A 22206-nucleotide genomic window follows, 5' to 3' on the forward strand; every position below is an offset into this window, starting at 1 on the left:
ATGCCCATGTGAGGTGCACACATGCAGGTTAAATCACACGTGTACTTAGCACAAGCAAAGCTATGCACATACAACACGCATAGAGCATGTGCCCATGGGACCCCAAACTCACCTGAACACACATGCACACGTGGGCACAGAGAAGACACAAAGTCAGCGTGTGCTGTGCACTTACTGTGCCAGGTACTATCCTGAGCACTTGACATAGACTGACTCACTTGCTCCTCAGACAACACTATGAGGTAGATAGATACAAGGATCACCCTATTTTAGATGGGGAAACTGAGGCAGGGAGTGCTTATTTACTTGCCTAAGAGCACAGAGCAGAGACTGAGCCGAGGTAGATGGCTCTGCCACCACTACTGTGTTTACTGGGCTTGGCTGTTCCAACGTCAGTGGGGACTGGTGGAAACAGACAGGACTGAGATTTAGCCAGCCCAGAATGACAGGACGTGGTGACTGGATGTAGAGGGGCTGGAGAAAGAGGTGTCCTAAATGAGCCCCACTCCTATTTCTGGCTTGGAGTACTTAGGGGGCAGGAATGTGTCTGTGCTGGAGGCACAATATCTTTTTCTGAGATGAGAATGAGGCAGAACAGAAGGAGTAGGAGCTGGCCCTGAGCTGGTTTTAGGATTTGGAGGGGATGTGGGTACCTGAGGGGGCAGGGGGACACTCAGTCTGGAGGCAAGGATCAGGCTGGGCAGAAATAGCAGTGAGGTGGGGATGGGAGGAAGCCCTGCTTCACAGAGGAGAGGTGCTTGAGGCCCGCAGTCTCGGGCCAGGGATGCTCTGAATAAACAAGATGCCAGAGGGAGGGGGAGGCCTGGCCTTGGGGTCACGGGGTTAGAGTCTTGGAATGTCAGAGCTCTGAGGCCCTCAGGGACCATCTATCTGATCCAACCCTCTTCCTGTGCACCACTGTGCAGACGGGAAAACTGAGGCTTGGAGAAGGACAGGGACCAGTGTCAGGGTTTTGACCTAGCAGGCTGGGTTCAGGGGGCTAGTGGGGTGCTGTAGTTCATCTGCCTGGGCAGCCCCTGCCTCCAGCCCTGGTTTTGATGTGAGGCTGGTGGTTCAAGGCCCAGGGTTTGAACAACAGTTGCTGTCCACTCCCTCCCGACAGGATACTGCCCCCGCCCACCACACACAGACCTTTATATCACTTTCCCGGCCTTGTCCCAGTCAGACAGGGATTAGAAACAGACTCAGAGGAGGCGACTTGCTAAGTTGCTGTCAGAAGTGGGATGCAGACTCCAGTCTCCTGCCTGGTGTTCTGGTCCTCCCTCCTACACCACGGACACTTCACAGCCCCAGACACAAACTTCAGGGGCAGATCCCCGGCTGAGAGGAGGGGATATGGGTCCTAGCCCAGCTCTGTCACCTGCTTGTACAGTCCTGCGCCTCTCTGAGCCTCAGTTTCCCCATCTGTACATGGGGTGGGCAGGGCTGTCCTGAGAACACTGCTGGGGCTGACACGGGTGACTCTCAGGACCCTGGTCTGGAAGTAGCCGTGCTGAGTTGAAATGCTGGGATGGGGGTAGGGTGCTGGGGAGTGGCCCTGGCCAGGATGTCATGACTCAGCTCAAAGAAGGCAGCCAGCTCCAGGCCTGGGAGTGTGTGGGGGCAAGAGGGATCTGGAGCCAAAGCCTGAGTCCTCCCGCCAGCAGCTGGGGGAGTATGAGAGTGATGGCAGAGGGTGTGGCTCTGTGGGCTCACTCCAAGTGGGCTGAGCTGTAGGTGCCATCTTGAAGCATGGGTAGGGAACCCCATCCTGGGAGCCAGGAAGGAGAGCAGGGTCCATTGGGTTGGGAGATAGTTATGGGCAGGGGTTAGAAAGCTAGAACTCAGCTGAGGTTGTGGAGCTTTCACCTGAGGTTGAGGGCATGTCGATCCAATGCCCCTTCTGCTGCTGAAGGTCAGCATTCCACCCTACACACTGAACCTCCCCACAAACCTCAGGATCATGTGGAGACCAGAGAGGGTGAGCAACCTGACCTGAGTCACACAGTGATGCCAATCACCCAGGCCCAGTTCCCTGCCATGCTGCTTCTAGACCCAGAGGACCTTTCTGTTTTCCAGGTATCTACGAGGTCCTCCAAACAAAGCAGCAGAAATCAGCTAAGTTGGGGCCTGGAATGGGGTCCAGCTGTTCTGGAAGTCCGTGTGGGATGAAAGGACAGTGCCAGTTCCATGGAACATCACTCTGATGGTCCTACCCCACCCCCTCCAGCACAAGCTCGGTGACCTCTGGCTACCCCATGGTACCACATCGCCTCTAGTCTGAGCCTTCCTGCCTGTTCTCATCCCCTGACCAGAGCAACCTTCCTGAAATCCCCACCCAACCATGTCCTTCCCTGGTGCCTCCACGGCTCTCCATCCACCCTACATAAAAGCTGGCTTCTTAGCCCAGCCTGTAAGAACCTTCACTCCCTGCCCTGCTGACAGACAGCTCATCACCACGGAGGGGGCAGGATGCTGTCCTTCCAGCTCCCTAGGGGCCCAAGTGAGGCCCCCATGCTCTTGTCACTCACTCTGTTCTTCTCTCCCCAGGAGGCCTCCCCAGGGACACAATGGAAAGAAATGACCTCTTTTCTGGAAGTTCAAAATAAAACGAAACATCTGTCTGGATTGGAGCCAGGCTGATAAAACATGGACTGATCCCTCCCAGTCCGAGCCCTCTCTCCTGCCACACACCCCTCACCCGCCGCAGAGTAGCAGCAGGCGCTTGGAGGTAGGGGGAGCAGCCCTAGTTACTTGGAACAGTTCGTGGGAAAGCGCTCAGTGTGTGCCTCGCGGCCACTGGGGGCCCAGGGGAGGGGGTCTGGGTCCCCACACAGGCTGGGAACCGGCCTGAGAAGGAGGTCAGAGAGGGAGGGAGGCCCGCCACATACCCTTGTCCACCCGCCCGCCAAGCAAACGCTTCCTGCCTCCTCCGGCGCCTCACTGGCCTCCCTGCTCGTCCCCACGGCCACCCCCTGGGCCATTGTGGCCTGGCTCTGCCCAGGCCCAGTGGATCCCTGGATTAGAGTCCTCTGGATCCCAGCTGGGCCTCAATGCCCCCTTCCAAAAGGAACAAAGACTTAGAAGACCTTGAAAATAAGAAGAATAGCCAACTCTGATTTAGTTCTTATCACTCAATGCCTGGGCCAAGCCCTTAATGTGAATGGTCTCAGAACAATCCATGATATCGGTGTTGCTTCTGCATTTTATAGATAAGGAGAACAAGGCACAGAGAGGGCAAATCGTTTGCCCAAGGTCACAGAGTTCGCCAGTGGTGGAGCCCCTTTTCTATCCCGGGTGGACTGATCCCAGAGCACACAGGCTCAACAGCCATGTGACAGCCTTTCTAAGACAGGAGGCAAAGATGTCAAGCTTGTGCCTGACACACAGTATGAGCTCAATAAAGGAGTCAACAGGCTTGTTTGTTCACCCTCTATTTTCCAACCTCTCCCCTCTTCAGCCAGGTGAAACTGAAGTTGGCAGAACAAAGAGGCAGACAGTCACATCATCTTTCACAGAACTCTATATTCTTAGGTGTGAGATGGGTTGTAAGTCCTCCTACTTCATCTCTCCCCCAGCCTCTCTGCAATTGTCAAGCCTCCCAACTGCACACCTCCCACGATAGGGATCTCGCCACCTCACCATGGCCCATTCTATTCTTGAACAGCTCAGGTTCCTCAGGGGTCAGGCTGTTTGGAAACTTTTATTACATGTGCTCCGTCTGTCTCTTTATACCCTCTGCCCATTAGTCCTGCTTCCATTTGCCACCATCAATGACTCGCTGTCCCCACAAGCAGGGCATCTTTTTTCCCGTTCATTTTTCTGATGCTCCACAATGTGGAAACAAAAGCCCTTACTAATTCAGAGCCAAGCACTCTGCTAAATGACATGACCTGGGAATTTGGTTTCATCCTCACAACAATCCTGTGAGGAGGGTACAATCATTATTTCTATTCATAGAGGAAGAAATTAAGTCTCAGAGAGGTGTGGCAACTTGCTCAAGGTCACACAACAAATTAATAAAAGCCAATGATAAGCTGGGATTCAAACTCAGGCCCATCTGACTGATCCCAAACATGTATTCTTAACCACTATGTTGGACTGCCTAGCTTCTGCCCAGAAACAGGTCTGTTCCCAGAGAAGCACTACCACATGGGTTCACCCTAATGGGCTCAAGCCCTCAGGTATTCGAGGTCCTCAGAGGTCAGAGTCCTGAGCAGGGGATCTACCCCAGCTCACCCAGGAATTTGGAAGTTAAGCAAGGCAGGATCTCAGAACCTTTCTGGGACATCACTGCAGAGCCTGAGGGTCAGCATCTACACTGAGGAGAGGAGTCCTTGCTGAGGACAGCAGGGCTCTGGTCTACCACAAGCCCTGTCCCAAAGGCTGTAGACAGAGCATCCCGGCAGTCAGGCTAGGTGCAATGCTATGCTGCATTCATGCTCCAGGCCTACCTCTGCTGGGGCCCCAGCACCCCCTTTCCACTGTTCAGAGGGCCCAGGGGCCCCTGCAGCTGCAGAGTTCTAGGCCTCCACCATCCTTCGGCTGTCCTCCCTGCAACCCCGCCCCCCACCGCCCCCCAGAGCCTCATCTCCGGCCGGTGCCATGGCAACAGAGAGAGCCAGGCCCTGGCAGCCAAAGGAGCCCCCGAGAGGGGTCCCAGGCTCAGACTGGGGAGGGGGGTGCGGCAGGCGCAGACAAGCAAACCTTCTGTTCCCCTGGCTGCTGCCAGCCCGGGATCAGCCCCGGGCTGGGGTGGGGGCCGAACACAGAATGGGTTCTCAGAGCCAAGTGGGCAGGGGGCAGGCGGGCCTCGGCCGTGTGGACTGACCCACCAGCACGCGGCCTTCCCCCAGCAGCCCAGAGTCCACACATCGGGTGGGGCAGCTAGCTAACAAGAATCTGCCATTAATTGATGCCAATTACAGAGCATTGAGATTCCCCTCATAGCCCTCCTGCGCGCCAGAGCCAGAGGGGAGAAAACTCCCACGTTTTAGTCCCCTTATTTTCTCCACATCTGTTCTCTGACCCCTTCCTCCAGGAGCTCACCCTGAGTCTCCCACTCGCTGTTACTCAGCCTCCCTGTGCCTCGGGTCTCCTCTCTCTAAGTCCGGGCTCGTCATTGAGTTGTCGAGGCCTTCGAATGAGTTAATACAAGTAAAATGCACAGAGCAGGGCCTGGCGCACAGCCCTCGGCCAAGTCAGTGGCCACGTGACTCTTCTTCATTCACTCACGGGAGAATAAGTCACTCACTCATTCACTCACTTGGCCTTGAGACCCGGCTAGGCTAGGCTTGTCAGCAAAGGGGTCCGTGTGGGAAACGGGGTGGTGAGAAAGCCAAGAAGGGTTGCTGCTATTGTTACTGTCGCTGCTGTTGTTACTGGCGGTGTCAGCAGGCTCAGCTTGGGCAGGGGTGGGGGCCCCTCCTCCAGAACCAGAACCCAAGGCTAACAGTCCACTGTCTGCCAACCTGCTCTTTGTCTTAGTCCCTTAGTTCAACTTCTCACAAATGAGAAAGCCCACCTAACAACCTGGGGGATATCTTTAAGTTCCTCATATAGGATTAGGCTTCCTGCTGCTGCTGCTGCTGCTAAGTTGCTTCAGTCATGTCCGACTCTGTGCGACCCCAGAGATGGCAGCCCACCAGGCTCCCCCATCCCTGGGATTCTCCAGGCTTACAGTAGGTGCCCAATATGGGTTTTCCAGATGGCGCTAGTGGTAAAGGACCTGCCTGCCAATGCAGGAGACATAAGAGATGTGGGTTCGATCCCTGGGTCGGGAAGATCCCCTGGAGGAGGGCATGGCAACCCATTCTGGCATTCTTGCCTGGAGAATCCCATGGACAGAGGAGCCTGGCGGGCTATGGTCCATAGGGTCACAAAGAGTCGGACACGACTGAAGTGACTTAGCACGCATACCGGCGCTCAATAGATGCTTACTCAGCATGAGAGCTCAAATGGCTATGGAAGGTCAACTCTCTGATCCTCAGGATAGCAGGCAATGGTGACCCTTTCCATCTAGGGAGGTGATGGTTCAGAGTGATGAGGGGGCTGAACAGACATATGGGACTCTGATGCCAGGGGACAGTGCCTGATGCCTCCCAGGGAAATGAAAGTACCCAGAGGGGCTCGGTCAGGCCAGGAGCAGCAATCCCAGCCACTTAATCCACTGCCTCATAACCACGCGACTTCTCTGAGTTTAACTTCCCTGAGTCCCATTTTCCTGGGAAACAGCAAAAGAGACACCCTTTTCCATTGCCATGAGAGGTAGAGATGATGCTGAAAGGCTCCTGACGTATGACAGGCACTCAGTCAGTGGTAACTGTTATGATTATAGGATGGTTTGAGGGGGAGGAGTGGCTGTGAGTTGGGCTCCCTGGGGGATGACGCCAGGGAAGGCTATTCCACAGAAGCTCTGTATGAGCAGTTAAGGAAGTGGGAGACTGTGAGGCATCGGGTGATGGCAAACAAAGGACTGTGAGGCTGGAAACTGGGGCTTTTTCAGCAAAGAGGCAGGTGATGGGCAGAGAAGGAGGGCAGGGGTCACTTTGGGAAAAGACTGGGGTGCTGAGTAAGGACTTGGGCTCTGCCCTGGAGGCACTGGGGAGCCAACTTGCCAGGGTATTGGCAGTGAGGGTGGGGGGCTGGCTGCTGCCTAGGGTGACAACAGGGCAACTCTAAGCACTTATGGGGAGGGCCTCCACAGGGTGGGCGACAGGAGTAGCCTGGCAGTTTGTGGGAGGGTATGGATTAGATGGGGACAGTAGAGGCAGCAAGACCAGCTTTCAGGATGAAGCCGTCTCAAACCCAGCCTGAATTCCCTGGCAGGACCAACTATATAGTTTGCTGTGCTGAGGGCAAAATGCAAGTGTCGGGACCCTTGTTAAAAAATACTATTAAGCATTTCAAGGCAAGGCCCTTCTAAGCATGAAATCCTCTGTGCCTGCACATGTTGAATGCTTATGAAGTCATCCCTGCTCCCTGGACTAAAGGGGAGGCCGTCTATTCGTCCATCCAGCCATCGACCAACCTGTTTATCCATCTCTCCGTGTACTTATCACTTTTACTATCCATTCAACAGAAAGGCCCCAGCCTGATAAGAACATAATAAGATAAGATTATTATGATAAGAACAGAAATATAGGTAAGAGTGGAATAGCCCACAGTCCACTGAGTCACCCCTGAGCCCTTACCTTCATTCCCAAAACCCTGGGCTAGGAGAAGCCGGGCCTTTAGTGACAGGTTTGTAAATCTGAGCCCTGCCCTCTGGGGCTGATGCTGGAACCTCCTCCCACTATCCACCACTTAGGCTCAGCTTCAGGAGTAGAGAAGCTAAAAAAGGAGGAAAAGGAGGGTGTCACAGCCCTTATGGCTCCACTTCCAAGACAGAAGGTAACCAGGACAGCAGTAAGATGTGACACAGCCACACAAAGCCTGACAGGAGCTCTCAGGGGCTAAGGGTGGAGCTGGATGTAACCTTTGAGGTCACTGAACTGTCCCCTTGCCCCCTTGTTTTACATAAAAGGAAATTATGGCTGGGATGGAGAAGTGATATAATCAAAGGCTCCATGGTCCACAAGACTACCCAGAGGGGCTCCCATCCCTCATTGGGGTGGCATTGCTCCATTCTAGCCCAAACTCTGCCCTGTGACCTCAATCTAGTGAGAGCTGGAGCCTGAGCCCTGAGCCCTGAGCCACAGAGATGGGTGGAGAAGATCCAACATGTGCGCTGGAGCAGAGGAAAGTCCAGGCCAGCAGGCTGGATCCTGGGCTCAGTGCTACAGCTGAGGCACATCCCTCCTCTTCTCTGGACCTCAGTGTCCCCTGCATACAATAAGGAAGTTGAGCAGAGTGATCCCCATAGTCCTTTTCATCTCTGACCTTCAGGAATTGTCTGACCCCCTGGCCCTGCTGCCCCCACCTCCCAAGTGACGACCCTTTCCATCACAGGGTAGAGAAGCTGGTACCTCTGGCAGATGAAAGGCTTTGCGCACTTGAGACATTAAAGAGCTCTGATCTGAAGCGAGGAAAAGAGAGGGTGCTAATACAGCTAAAATGATACACTTTGATTTTCAACCTCCTGTACTAGGCTGGGGTTAGGAAGAGGGGTCCTGGGGCCATGGCCTGGGGGTTCAGGAAGCTCTTTGGCCTGAGGGTTCTGGGCCTGAAGTCTTGGGAGGGGCTTAGGTTTGGCTTCTACACTGGGAGCAACACTATGTGAATTCCACACTCCTCCCATTAGAGGTGGGTCTCTGCATCCATTCCCTTGCCTGTGGGCCCCACCATTTGTCCATCTACCATTGGCCAAAGCCTACTTTGAAATCAGAGCATATGAAGTTCAAAAATCAGCAAAGGGTCACAGCATCCACACACACCCCTTCACAGGCAGTCCTGACCCTCCCTCCTCAGTATCCAAGAAAAATGGGCCTGTGGCTGCTGGGGAAACACACACTCAGAGCTCCCCCAAGAAACAGAGTGCATTTCCAGGCTGCTCTGATTGTCAGAAAGTTCTTCCTCTTGATCATAGGGCACCATTTTCCATTAGTGGTCATCGATCCTGACCGCTCTCTGTAACGTGCAGAAAAGGGGTAAGAAAAAACCCTTTCATTGTGAAGTTAAATATGCATGATCCCTGAGTACACAACAGGGCTTGTGTGGCTGCCAATCTGGACTGGCGCGGCTTGGAATCCTGGAATTGTTTTACAGCTGGAAGGAACTCAGAGATCATCTCGTTCAAAAATCCTTATTTTACTGATGGGAAAACTGAGGCCCAGAGAGGGACTGACTCACCCACAGTCATACAGGATGGGTTCCAGGGTCTGATGACCACCTCTAGAGCTCTGAGGGGCCCCCACAGCTGAAGCCCAGTCCCCACCCCGTCTCTCAGTCATGGACTCTGGAGTCAAGAACACCAGGTTTATGTCCCGACTCCATCATATCCTAGCTGTGGGACTTAGAGCAACTGACTTAACCTCTTAACCTCTCTGGGCATTTCTTTTTCTATAAATTGGAGAGTTTATGTCCCCTCCTTGAGGTAGTCTGCGATGATTAAATTAGTTCCGCAAATATTTATTAAGCAGTCACTGAAGGCCAGGCCTGTTCTAAGTGCTGAGGAATATAGCCATGACCTTGATGGCAATGGATGTAAAAAGCACAATGAAAGTGCTCAGAGAAGGCTGCTCCCAGTTCTGTCCTCTCTCACACATGGCTTCCCAGTGGAGGTGCTTCAAGCTCTGATGCTGGGAAGACATGGCCAATGGGCAGGTTGCGGGGGGAGATGTGGAAAATAGGGGGGAAGATCTCCCCCTTCCAAGGGTCCACTGTCTGTGGGTTCTGAACCGTCTGCCAAAAATAGGGCATGGGGGTGTTTCAGGAGTGCCTGAGGCCCTCTCATTCCTTTCTCCCTCCTCACCATTCAGTAGCCCAATCTGAGCAAAAGGCCCAGAATTCCCTCCTTCAGCCCGGAAGGCAGCTGGTCTCGGAGCCAGACTGTGCCTGGAGGATGGAAGTGAGCCTTCAGCACAGCCATGATGCCCAGGTTCCTTCCCTTCCATGGCTACAGCCCTTCACGATGTGCAGACCAAGGTCACAACCATGTCATCCTGTACAGGAGGCGGGGAGAGCAGAGGCGCTCTCTTTGCTCTCTTAGGTGTTAGGTCCAGCTGCACGAGATGCAGGAACCATGCTAAGTGCCTTATCTATATTATTACCTTGTCGACTCTGTGTCCCACCCTACTGCTCACAAAGGAGGGACCTATTGCCCGGAGAGGCAGAGCATTGGCCCAGGGTCACACAGTTAGCTAGAGCCAAGGGGGCGTCATCAGATGCCGGAAACTGGTGTTGTTTTACCCACCATGCCCACTGCCTTCCAGATGCAGACGAAGCAAGAAAGAGGACGTGGGGGCCTGAGGTTGGCCACACAGGATTTGAGAGGAGCCAGGACAAGCGCTGGGTTTTCTGACTCTGAATCCACGGTGCTTTCCGCTGCCCCACATCTGTGGGCAATTAGAAGTCTCAGCTCTTCTTCCCACAGAGGAGGGAGGGCTGCCTGATCACCACTGAAGGGAGAGGGCTCACCAGATGGTCTCCCTCCTCACTCAGGACCAAGCCGGGGCTGGGTGGACCCAGGAGCTAAACTTTCTGCTGGAGAAGGTGCTGGACCCAGGAGCAGGCTCTGAGGGAAGATGAAGACTCTCTCCTCTGACCAGAGCCTCCCTGGGAGCAAGGAGGTTAAGTCTTTGGTTTCAGGCAGACCTCAGCCTACATACCAACTCTACCAACTGTGTGACCCTGGGAAAGTCACTTAGCTTCTCTGAGCTTTGTTTTCCTTGTCTTCAAGGGGTAATCATAATACTGATTCTAAAGACCTGAGATGGGGATTATAAGGCTCGAGAGGTTCCAGCACAGAGTCAGCACTCCAGGATGGTGACCAACATAGTCTGCATGTTCCCAAGTGCTGTGGATTCAAGGCTCTGCTGCTTGGAGGCAAGGGAAGATGGCCTGACTTCAGAAGACCTCACTAGAGGCATCTGTGTACTTTGGGATCACAGAGACAGGAACACTCCCCCCTTGACATAGAAAAATGTCGGGAGGACCATGTAAGGTTCTGGAAAGGCACCCAGAGGGTGATAAGGAAGAGAGGAAGGAAGATAAGAGGCCTGGGTTCTGGGCTCACCCTTGGGAACACAAGGTCTTCAGTAGGTCCCTCCTCCCCTTCAGAACCACATTTGCTCAGTCCCACTGTCTTCCCAGGGGAACTGGGGTCAGAACACAGGATGGGGAAGCCTGGGACCCAAACAATCTCTGATATGTAAACAGAACACAAACAGAGGGTCAAGCAACAAGGCTCCAGGATGATGGGCATGGCAAGCTCTTGGAAGACCGGAGGAACCAAGGAAGGTTGCCTGGAGGAGGTAGAGGAGGGAGGGTCCTTAAAGGAAAAGGCAAGGTAGTGAGGAAGGGCATGCCTACCGGCAGGAGCATGAAAATTCCTCTGGGAAGCCTGGGATCTGACTGGCAGGAACACAAAGCCCAAGTCTGGTGTGCTGGGGCAGGGAGCCTACTATCTCCTGAGCTCTGCCACCTACCAGCTGTGTGGCTGTCCTGAGCCTCTGTTTCCTCACCCATAAATTTGGTATAAAATCAGTCCCTTCCGTTGGATTTGAACGCACATGAAATCAAGCATAGAAAACACCCCTAATGGTCCTGCTGCTGCTGCTGCATCACTTTAGTCATGTCCGACTCTGTGTGACCCCATAGACGGCAGCCCACCAGGCTCCCCCGTCCCTGGGATTCTCCAGGCAAGAACACTGGAGTGGGTTGCCATTTCCTTCCCCAGTGCATGAAAAGTGAAAAGTGAAAGTGAAGTCGCTCAGTCATGTCCGACCCTCAGCAACCCCATGGACTGCAGCCTTCCAGGCTCCTCCGTCCATGGGATTTTCCAGGCAAGAGTACTGGAGTGGGGTGTCATTGCCTTCTCTGCCGAATGGTCCTAGCATCATGCAATGTGTCTATGAGTGGCAGCTGCTGTTAGGAGTTTAGGCTTTCCATAGGTACCTTCTACTGGGGAGACTCACGGAAGGAATGGTGATCAGATGCATGTTTTAGGATGGCACGGAGAAAGAGGAAGATGAGAAGGCCTGAGAAGCTGCCTGTGACCAGAGGAAAGGGCCCAATAGCCAACCCCTCTTCTTCACAGAGGGGCCCCCAGATCGGACGGCTGAATCCCAGACCCCCAGCCCAGCCTGCCTGAGGACGGGCCTGCCTCTGCCCCCTCGCCTTCGCACTTTCCCAGCCGCTGGGGGTTTGGAAGGACATCTTAGGAATCCGGAAAATTTGCAAATCCATTTAAATCCCGAGAGGTTGCCTGGCGGCCGACTGGCCTAGAGCCAGACAGATTCTTAGGGACAAGGCTTGGGCCCAGGGACAGAGGCTGTGCGTCTGAGGTCCCCAGTTCCCTGCTAGGTTCCCTTTCTATGTATCCGGCAGGATACATGGATATATCTCCGGATCCATCTCCCAAATCCCCTTTCATACTCCTTCCAGCTCTCCTCGCGGCCCCCTACAGGCAGCGCTTTGCTTTGGAAGGCCCCCCTCCCCGCTCACTGCCAGAAACCCCTGGGATTTGTTTGATGAGGGCAAGGGGCACCCACCCCAGAAGCAGCCTGAGCAGGAGAGAGCTGGTTCCTCCAGCCCAGATGTCGCCCACAATCTTGGAGCCTCCTCCCATCTGGTTTTGTTAAAAATATTTTCCATTTTTTGACCTACCCAAGAAGGCGCAGTCTGGGACAAGGGGACAGGACAAGAGGCTGGGGTTCCCTCCTCTTCCCAGTGCTTACCTTGCTGCTGATGCCTTCTGAGGTGTGGGCAAAGTCCTGGGCTCTGGGCTGTCACCCCCTCCAGGAAGACCTCCTCACTGCCTACTCTCCCCTGGCATCACAAGGATTCTGCTGGACCTGAAGTGGGGCAGTGGCAGAGCGGGAGGACAGTGAGGAGCGTTGTCGGCTCGCAGAGCCTCAGGAGAATGGAGGGAGTGAAGGGCTACGGGGTGAGGAGTGGCCTCACTCCCAAAGCATCCTTGTGGAGGAGAAGGGCTGCCAGGAGGGGCCGCCCTGGGTCTGGCTGCCCGGGTCGCTCAGCGCAGGCTGCTGCCTGGTGGCGCTGGTCAGAGGGGCCCGGCTCTCTCCTCCCAGTCCCTCCTTCCCTCTGGCTCCAGACAGGGCGGGCAGGGACTGCGGGCCGCTGGCGGCCCCAGGAGCTCACCCCACTGTGGGCTTCCCTGCCCCCACCCCCCTGCTTTGGGGGAAAGGCTGCAGAACAGCCTCTGATTGGCCCAGCTGGGGGAAGGGGGGCTGGGGGCGGGGAGGGCAGACGCGTGTGTCTGTTTTCAATTTTAGTTTCCCCCTCCCTCTTTCTTTTCCCCCAAGTTTCTTGTTTTTCTTCCTCGTTTCCCTCTGCTTGCTCCCTCCCGTAGCCTGCTCACTCAGGATGTGAGGGGATGTTTAGAAATTCCACAGCCCACGCCAGCCAGCCGCTGAGTCACTTTTATTAAAGAGTGGCCTGGCCCACTAGCCTGATGCCTGTCTCGGGTGGTAGCCTCCTCTGGCTGTTGCACCCGGGGGTGGGTCCCCTCTCTGGGCCTCAGCTTTCCCATCTGCAGAGGGAGCTCTGATAACCCATCTGGTGACTCAGTCGACACTCATTCATTAAACACGCTTGCTGAGCACCTACCATGTGCCAGACACTGTGCCAGGTGTTGGGGTTGCAGAGGTAAGTTACAGTCTCCGACCTCAGGGTACCCAGCTAGTGGGAGATACAGTGCCCGAAGAGGGGGGCACTCCCTGAGGCTTGAGGGAATCAGGAAGGGCTTCTGAAAAAAGGTGACTTAGAAGAGAGAAAAAGCCCTTCTGAGGTTATCAATCACTTCTCATAAGAAGAAATCAAGGTCCGGGGTGAATTAGCACAGAAAGGGAAAGAGACATGCCCAAGGTCACCCAGCAAACTTCAGATTTCCAGACATCTTCCCCTATCATCTCAAAATCCCCAGAGGACCAGGAAAGAATTATTTCCTTATTGTGTGGACAAGGAACTGAAGCCCAGAGGAGTCAGATGGGCTTCCCAAGCTCACACAGCTACAGCAGAGCTAGGGCAGGGTCAGGTCTGTACATACCAGAACAGATTCAGGTGCTCTGACCCCAACGAAGACCCGCACCACAGTGCTGACTGGCCCTCCTGTCCTACCCTCTTCCTTGTTATCCCTTCCCCAACTCTCATTTCTCTTCCAGTACTGTTGTGTTCCATTTCCAACCTCTCACCAAGGTCTGCCAAGCCTTCTCTGGGAGCCCCTGGACTTCTCACCCTCTCCTTTTTTTTTTTCCTGCCTGCATCCCATAGCATGCAGAAATTTCCCGACCAGGGATTGAACCCACGTGCTCTGCAGTGGAAGCATGGAGTCTTAACCATTGGACCTCCAGGGAAGTCCCATCCTTTCATTTCTTCAACCCTCATTTCCTCCGATCAGAACAAGTCTCTAATCAACAGATTCCTGACCAAAGGCATCATTTTTAATGAGAGTTGGGTTGTGTCACCCTACCCCTACCACTGTAATACATGGGGAGTCCCAGAGAGGGAAAGAGAGGTGTCCCAGGTGGAGCCCTACCTGACTCTGCCCAGAGCTCCTTCCATCCTGCCCTCTATCTACAACCTTTTCCTCTAGCACCTCACCCCAGGTGTCTGTTCATAAAGGAAGGAGGTTGGGATTTCATACCAACCACAGTCACCAATCTTGTGCTCATTTCTTGGTCTTGGCCCACTGGGGACAGCCCAGCAGAACATTTGGGTTAGACCACACAGAGGGAGAAGGGTTTTTCAGACTAGGTCCACATGATGGGGTGGGAGCTATGAGAGTCTCCCAAGGGAGGGGGCTTAGTCCAGCTCAGTGGCAAGGGAGTCATAGGGAAAGTCCGGGGACTCCAAAGACCACAGGGTCAGGCCTTTCTGTCCAAAGATTTCATCAGTCTTTACAACTCCCCTCCTAGCATCTGCCTTGGCCATTCACCTCTGAAGCCTTAGTTCAGCTGCTAGGACCAGGTCAGTAGGGCTGGTGGGGGAGAACAAGGAGGCATTTCAAATCCCAATACCCAAAACAGATAGTCTGGGAGTCCTGAGACCCAGCTATGCACTTCTTGTGTGGCCTTGGATAGGTACTTCATCTTCTCTGAGCCTCAGTTTCCCCATCTGTTCATAGCAAGGATGGGCTCACTGTGCTGGAGGGCACTTGGGATGCTCTGTCTACAAGTTTCTTAGATCTGGACTCTAGCTAGGGAGAGGAGGCGGGTGGGCCCCAGGGCAAGGGGACAGCTGGGGGCCAGAGATGCAGCACAGAGGGGAGGGGGCGGCTGCTGGTGGCTCCCCTGGGAAGCTGGCGGCCGCCGGTTTCCGGCCAGCCCGGCCATCCGGCTGGCCCATCTGGAATCACTTAGCCCCTACCACCATTAACCCTTGGCAGGCACCAGGGCTGTTACGCCTCCTCACAGCTGAGATGGGGTTGGGGGGTGCAGAATCACACGGAACACCACAGGGCACTCCCCGAGGGCTGGACAGTTGAGGAAGAAGGGTCATGATTGACAGGGCAGGTTTCAGAGATGGACAGAGCTTGGTTCAAATCCCAGCTTTAGCAGTTCGAAGCTACAGGATCTTGGGGAAGTCATTTAAACTCCTGAGCCTCAGTTTCCTCCTCTGAAAAAACAGAGATAATTCAAGGGATGACTCAAAAGACTGTTGTCATTTATATTGTACCCCAAGGGCTTAGTACACTGTCTGAATTGTTCTTGAAATAGTGTTTTCCCTCATTCCAGCTGCAGCCCACCACTGTGTATCCCTCGGCTGAGCGCTCCACTTCCTGGGCCTCAGTTTCCCCTGTGTACTCTGAAGGGGTGAGCAGTGGCCAGAGCAGTCCCATCACCCTGGGGTGGTCAGCATGGCCCCCAGCCCCACTGTGGACAGGAGGAGCCGCAAGCAGTCTCCCACGTGTCCAGATGCTATGGTCCGTCCTCTGACCATCCTGTCTTGGGAGAGGCTAGGGTGAGGGTGAGTGGGCAGAGCCTGAGGTGTGGGGAGCCCTGCCTGAGGTAGAGGGTGCAGAGGCAAAGGTGCAAGGCAGGCCTTGGGGTTCAGTACATCCCCTTCCCACTGCACAGTGTCATGCTCGAGGATTAAGAACCAAGGCTCTGATGTATGTAGTTCCAGTCCAACTCTGCCACTTCCTAGCTGTGTGACTGTGGACAAATTACATGAACTGAGCTCAAAGAGCCTCAGTGTTTTGAGCTGTAACGTGGGGTTGTTGAGAGGCCTGAGTAAGTGATGCACCAAAGGCATTTTATTCAAGGACTAGGGCAGAGTGAGAAAGCTCTCACAAAAGATGCCTGATTCTCCGGTGTCACCGGGAGCTGCTGTCCCAGAAGTCCACCACCAGGGTTGGAGTGAAGCCTGTGCAACCGCCAATTTGACACCCAGGATGTCTGAGCCCCAGGGATGGAGCGTGACTGTGATATGAGTCCAGGACAGGCACCCAGGTTCCGTCTAGACTCTCAGGACCGTGTTCTTCTCTAAAGGAGGGAATCAGGATGAACTGACCCCCCCCTCCTCAGCCCCCACCCACGCTCTTTAGAGCCGGAAGCCGAAGCTCTCCGTAGGGTGAAGGAGTGGGGGGGCAGAAAGGGCGCCTGAGTGGGAGAATTCCCAGTAGGCCAGTTCAGCACTCACTCAGGCAGCGCCAGCAGCCCCCACATCTGGCTCTCCCATACTCCCAGCACTGCCCCTCCTCCCGCTCCCCAGGCCTGGGGTCGGGATGCAGCACGCATGTGCCACACACTGGCACAGTCATCTTGGATGCCAGGGCCTGAAGAGCCCTAAGAGTGCTTCCATCAGACACAGAAACTGAGGCCCAGAGGGTGGAGGCGACTTCCCTGAGGTCAGCAGAGACCGAAGGGGCTGGGAAGTCAGGACTCCTGACTCCCAGTGCGTTATCTTTCCATCCTGCACACCCTGAGCAGGTAGCTCCTTGTACCTAAAAGCGAGGGAACCAAAAGAGGCACACAGAGGACACGGCCCCTCCCCCTCCTGGACACTCAGCATAGTGGCTATCTGGTGGGGCAGAGGGGCCAGTGGGGACTTCGGGCCACATTCCCACCCTAGATTCCTAGAACTGCTCTTGCTGGGCCAGGCTGTCACCACCAAGGCTCGACAGGGTTCCCAGAGATAAGGGCTCCAAGACCTTGCCATCTCAGCCTCTCCCCAGCCTCCAGCTGACCTTGGTCTTAGGGCCCCTGGGAACAAGGGTGTGTCCTTCTGGTACACAGATGGCTCACAGATCATCAGACCAACAGGGCCCACAGAGGCCACATACCTCCCTCTCACTGGATCTACTGAGGCCCAGAGAAGGCCAGAACCCTCTTAAGGGCACACAGCAGGTCTGGAGTGGGACCTCTGCCTCTCAGGCTGTTTCTCGCATGCGATGCAAGTTAGTGGAACACCTACTCTGAGCCCTACCTTCATAGAGCTCATAAACAAACACGAAGGAAACCATAAATTAATAATACAAAAATTATGACAAGGACTTCCCTGGCAGTCCAGTTGTTAAGACTCCGTGCTTCCACTGCAGGGGGCACAGGTTTGATCCCTGATCAAGGAACTAATGTCAAGGATCTCACATGCCACACCAATAGAAAAAAAAAAGTGATGAAAGAAACAGAGAATAACAGGGTGGATATAGGAGTTCTTGTTTAGGTAGGCTGAAACTTCTCTGCGGAAGACATATTTCAACTGACATCTGAGGTTAAAGGGCTACATATAATGCAGAGGCAGGAACAGTGTTCTAGACAGAAGAAACAGCATGTGCAAAAGCTTGGAGGCCAGAAAGAGCCTGGTGTGTATGAACAGGAAGAAAAGAGTGGTTGAGGCACAGAGAGGGGACATAGTGGGATGTAAGGTTGGAGAGGTAGTAAAGTATGGCCTTTGTCCTGAGGGTCAGCAGGGGCCAGGGCAGGATTTTAAATAGGAGATCGATGGGATTATGGTGATACCTTAAGGAGGATGGGCTAACAGGGGCAAGAGGTGAGGCGAGGCAGGGGACTAGCGGGGAGGCTATGGTCGTCAACTACCGGCTGACTGTCCCCACCCTGACTCTGTCCAGCCCAGAGGCTGGAGGATGTTCCAACTGGGAGTGAGGCTTATGGGTGTGTGCTTGCTTTAGGTACAAGTCCGTGCTTGACCTCCGACTCACAGGGTGACCTTCCTTTCCCGGCCTCTGTATCTCCTCTGAACAACAGATCAACACAGTGCTCCTTCGGATGAGCACATTCCGCCCCTGGACCTCTGGCTCGAGTGTCCCCCTGCTCCCTAAGTAGCTGTGTGCTGGAGACTGCCTCCCTCCCCTACACCTCTCGTTTCTGCGCTGAGAGGAAGAAAGGAATCAGCACATCCTGTGTCACGATTGAGACTAAGCCCCCAGGGAGCCTTTGAGTAGTACCTCACAGAGCCAGCAGGTGGCACCCCCAGCCTCTGGAGGGGGCAGGAGGTGGAGAGGACCATGATGAGAGGGGAGACAGGAATGGGGAGGGGCTCCCAGGAGCCCCAGCACACACCCATGAGACTCACACCTGTCCCCTGGAGGTGGGCAGAGGTTGCCATCCCCACTTTCCCCACAGCTCAGGAACAGCTCTGAAAGAGAGCGTTCCTTGCCCAAGGTCACAGAGTGAGGTTGAGGCTGGGCTGGGACTGGGGAGCAATCCAGGTAAGCCTCCTGCTGGCCCTGGTGCCCACCAGTTTCTCTTTAGGCAAATCACTTCCAACAGGAAGCTGAGCCCAGAACCTCTTCTCTTTCAGGGCCATAAACCTGATTTAAAAACCAAGTTATCACCAAGATCTTTATGAGGCCATTGTCTCTGCACCCCACCCCAGAAGGCCCTGGTTGGGTGTGTGAGAGCAGCCCAGAGGGAGGGCTTCCAGAGGGAAGAGGGGCCCAGTAAACAGCCACTCCCAGAGATAAGGGGCTGTCACAGAGGAAGAGGCTGTGACAAGGGTGTGGGGGCTCTCCTGCTACACAGGGTCTCAGTGCCACAGCTATATGGCTGTCCAAAGCAACCAGCCCGCAGTGGGCGCCTTGGGGACACCAAAGCCCAGGGAGGCAAGGGTTCAAGGTCACATGGTGAGTCAGAGGCCAAGGCAGGGGGAAGACCTGTGATTTCAGACGCACAGCTTGAAAGTTTTAGACAAGGTTATAGTGTCCTCTTAACATGTAACATGACGGGTAGTTTAGGTCTCTGATTCAGGGGTCCACATAGGGGTGAGGGTGGGGGGTAGCTGAGGCTCTTTTGCATGAGGAAGCCAGAGGAGGAAGAAGAACTAGGTATTTGTTTAGGCAAAATCCTGGGTGGGAAGGAGAGGCACATACAGGCTCACTATCCTTCCAGGCAGCTCAGCTGGAGAGGAAAGAGAAACTTCCAGACAAGCCCCTGACCTGCTGTGTGGGCTCAGGCAGGTAACTTCACTTCTCTGAGCTCTAGCTGCTTCATCTGCAAATCAAACTGGGGATAACAATGACCCTACCTTACTGGGTTGTGTGAGGATGAAATGAGATTAATACATGCAAACAACTTGGCATGATGCCTGGCACTCAGTAAATAATGATGCTTTATATTATTATTTACTGATTATTTACTTATTTATATTTATTATGCATTATTTATTAATGCTCAATAAATAATGATCTATTGTTATTATTATTTCAGCACAGGTGAAAGAGTAAACACTGCAACCTCAGAAAGATTAAGAAAAGGGTGCTGAGCTGGGCATCAGAAGACCTGGGTCTGATTCCAGTACAGCACTGACTTGCTGAGGGAACCTGGAAAAAAATCCTTTCTTTCTTTAGGCTTCTGGGCCTCAGTTTCTCTATCTGTAAAAGGAGTGAGTTGGAGGATCCGCCGGGCTGGCTGAGAAGCCCTTGGGTACTTGGGCTGGGCAGCAAGAAAGGCAGCCAGCTTTTGTGCCCAGCCATGTGTAACTTTGGCCAGACACCTAGACCTCTCCATGTTTTCTGCTTTCTTTCCTCATCCAGCAAATGAGGCCAGTTTGTCCCACCAGTCCCCAGGGCTCAGGAAAGAACAGGTCCAAGAAGGGGTGACAGAAAGATGGGTAGAGGCCTCTCCAGGAGATGTCTGTGGAGGGGTAGGCACCTCCTGCCTCCACCCTGGGAGAGGATGGCAATGAAGGGGGCCACGGAGCCCTCCCCTCATCCCCACCCACTCCCAACCCCAGGCCTCAGGCCTCCCTGACTCTGCTCTCTCCCTGGCTAGAGAAATAGTCCCTGCTTTGCCTGGCAAGTCCCCCCTCCCTCAGCCACCACCCAAGTCCTGAACACTTCATCACTCCTGGACCCCTGCCCAGCTTCCTTGTAGCTCTTGGGCTTCCCGCCTCTGCTCTGGCTCATTCTCCACACACCAGCCATAGCCCCCTTCCCACCATGCAAAACCCTTGATAACAACCTCCCATATCCCTCATCAAGCTTGTTCTGCCAAGCCTTGCTCTGTCTCTCCCCACACTCATCTCTTGCCCCCACCACCATCACTGAACTCCAAATCAGTCTTTCAGTTCTGGAAGACTACGTATCCCCAGCATCAACCCCTCTGCTCACACTGTCCCTCTGCCCACAGTGCCCTTTCCTGCTCCCCAGGGCCCTGACTCATATGTCACATCCTCTTGCAAGACTTCCAAGTCTCCTTCCCTTGGGAGTACTCTCTGGATTCCTGGCCCTCTCCAAAATGTAATTTTACCCTTATTTGTGATCATTTGATTCATACCTGCTTCTCTCCCTTCCCATTCTGTAAGCACCCCAGGGACAGAGCCTCACCTAGTACCTAACACAATGTCGGCATAAAGGAGGAGTGTTAATACACATTTTCCGAACATATGAACTGCCTGCAACGCAGGAGATTGCCTGCAATACAGGAGACCCAGGTTCAATCCCTGGATAGGGAAGATCCCCTGAAGAAGGAAATGGCAATCCACTCCAGTATTTTTGCTTGGGAAATTGTATGGACAGAGAAGCCTGGCAGGCTCAGTCCATGAGGTCACAAGAGTTGGATACAACTTAGCAACTAACTAACACCAAACATAGGATTACAGGAACAAATGAATTCCTATGCTGCTGCTGCTGCTAAGTCACTTCAGTCGTGTCCGACTCTGTGCGATCCCATAGACGGCAGCCCACCAGGCTCCCCCGTCCCTGGGATTCTCCAGGCAAGAACACTGGAGTGGGTTGCCATTTCCTTCTCCAATGCATGAAACTGAAAAGTGAAAGTGAAGTTGCTCAGTCGTGTCTGACTCTTAGCGACCCCATGGACTGCAGCCTAACAGGCTCCTCCATCCATGGTATTTTCCAGGCAAAGTACTGGAGTGGGATGCCATTGCCTTCTCCGATGAATTCCTATACCTACTCCCAAATTTTAAGCCTTCCATCTAGCTCTGAGGTAACATATTCTTGGAATCAGAGGGTACCTAGAGGGCATCAACTTTCTTACTTTCCAGGATAGGCATCCTGTAAGCAGCATCCCTGACTGGGGACCTCCAACAATCACTTGTCCTACCTTCTGTGGCGGTGAACTCACTCTCTCTCTCACAACAGCCCTTTCATGACAGATGGCCCTTTAGAGAGCACTTTACTATGGGTGGGTTGAAATCTACGTCTGTGCCTGCAGCTTTCTCTCTCAGGTCTTAGGTCTGCCCTGTTTCCTTCCTCAAACTCATACCTTCAGGCCACCCTCCAGGTCTTTTCTTCCTCCAGTCCAGTCTAAGCAGCGCTGGTTACACCAGCTCAGAGAACAGAGCCCCGTCCTCTTGGGTCTCTTCTCCCTTCTCTGTGTACTCCCCAGTATCTCACCAACCCCTTGAAAGATTGGGTCCAACCCCTTGAAAGACTGGGTCCTGGGTTCAGATGGCTTCTGATCAAACCATCCCCACATGTCCACTTCCTGACCTTCCCTGCTGAGGCTGTAGTGAGCTCATCCATGTCAGCCACAAACCAGGAAGCCCTCTTTCCTCTCTTCCATGAACAGCATTCATTTTGCTGCATAGACTTGGGCACAACCCCTTTCCTTTCTGGGTGTTGGTGCTTCCCACTGTACAATGAAAAGAGCTCCTCCAAGCAGGAAAGGGCATCCTGGGCTTACTGTCGCTCACTCGGTTATGGTATCCATCAGAGTCTCAGAAGAACAAGATTCTGACCAAGACAGCTTCATGGCTGAGACCCATGCAGTCACTCAGGGCCCAGTGTTTAGAAGGGTGCCGTGCTTGCTTGTGCGCTCTGCGGCCACCATCTTGAAATTTAAAATGAGTTTTGAACAAGGGATCTCACATTATCATTTTGCACTGGGCCCTGTGAACTATATCCTCATCCTGACATATCTATCTAGTCCTGAAATGATGCTGACCTGCCCTGGCTAGTGTGGCAACTCAAGAGAGGGACAGGCTGGATAGATAAGACTCTGATTCCACCTTCGGGGCCACAGGTCCCTGCACATTTAGGGGGCTCCCAGGAAACACTGGAGGATCAAACCCCATAAGAGGTTTTTACAGGCCTTCTGATCCAGAGCCCTGTTCTTCATGAATCCTTCCCCCAAACCCTCAGTTTCACTTCCCACTCTCAGTTCA

The 22206-nt window shown here is 53.9% G+C and overlaps 1 protein-coding gene across 2 annotated transcripts in view; it reads right to left on the minus strand.

Moving 5' to 3' along the window:
• Positions 1-12991, minus strand: part of PDGFRB (platelet derived growth factor receptor beta) — a 37834-nt gene extending 24843 nt beyond the window's left edge. Inside the window, exon 1 of one of the 2 annotated variants that reach the window (XM_086412430.1) lies at positions 12339-12991. The gene's annotated coding sequence lies outside the window, so the exon portion shown is untranslated. The remainder of the gene's footprint in view (positions 1-12338) is intronic. The other variant, XM_086412429.1, reaches the window with a different exon arrangement.
• Between the last annotated feature and the right edge of the window lie 9215 nt (positions 12992-22206).

The sequence above is a fragment of the Bos grunniens genome, chromosome 7 (assembly GCF_055505025.1).
Source record: "Bos grunniens cultivar Pamir isolate PY7600 chromosome 7, Bosgru_T2T1.0, whole genome shotgun sequence".
In the NCBI taxonomy this organism is placed as follows: domain Eukaryota; kingdom Metazoa; phylum Chordata; class Mammalia; order Artiodactyla; family Bovidae; genus Bos; species Bos grunniens.